A 692-nucleotide genomic window follows, 5' to 3' on the forward strand; every position below is an offset into this window, starting at 1 on the left:
ATTTAAATGCGTGTGGCGGTGTTTATTACCTGCAACAGACATGCAATCTATGGGCGCTGTGGCTTAGTTGGTTAAAGCGCCTGTCTAGGAAACAGGAGATCCTGAGTTCGAATCTCAGCAGAGCCTTTTCAAACAATTCAATGAAAACATTGGTAGAAAAGTTCTTAGTGGAGGAACTCTACTTTTCTCAAACGATGGGATTAGAGAATTAGGAGTGTCGAGAGGAGAGAAGACGTGAGGAGGATGCAATTGAGATATTCCAATTTCACGGAAAAAGGGAACTTTTTGAATGAATTAAAATGTACCAACTGTCTAAAGTTCAACTGCTTCTTCAGTATACTCATTTCGAGGCGCTAAATGAAAAGAGTTCAGCCAGCTTGTACACGTCTCTGTCAGAGCATGAGTAGGCTCTACAATCAATCTCTGGTAGCTTGCCATGATCGTATAGTGGTTAGTACTCTGCGTTGTGGCCCCAGCAACCCCGGTCCTCAATCCGGGTCATGGCACAGCACTATCATTTCAAAAGGGTTGTATTTTGAATGAGTTGAAACTTACTTTGTGAGCTAAGAAACTCAGCAACTCTTCCATTTGACAAAGTCCCCCATCTCATGGTAGGTTAATTACTTACATTAACTGATTCATCTGCTGTTTCTTAGGTATTTACCATTTTGAAGCTCGAGACCCAAATGAGA

At 41.8% G+C, this 692-nt stretch overlaps 1 non-coding gene across 1 annotated transcript; it reads left to right on the plus strand.

Annotated features, from left to right (window-relative positions):
* Positions 1-52: 52 nt before the first annotated feature.
* Positions 53-126, plus strand: trnap-agg (transfer RNA proline (anticodon AGG)). Its single transcript has one exon. It is a non-coding gene; the product is annotated as a tRNA-Pro (tRNA).
* The last annotated feature ends 566 nt before the right edge of the window (positions 127-692 follow it).

Source organism: Salvelinus sp. IW2-2015, unplaced genomic scaffold, assembly GCF_002910315.2.
Source record: "Salvelinus sp. IW2-2015 unplaced genomic scaffold, ASM291031v2 Un_scaffold1313, whole genome shotgun sequence".
Taxonomy (NCBI): domain Eukaryota; kingdom Metazoa; phylum Chordata; class Actinopteri; order Salmoniformes; family Salmonidae; genus Salvelinus; species Salvelinus sp. IW2-2015.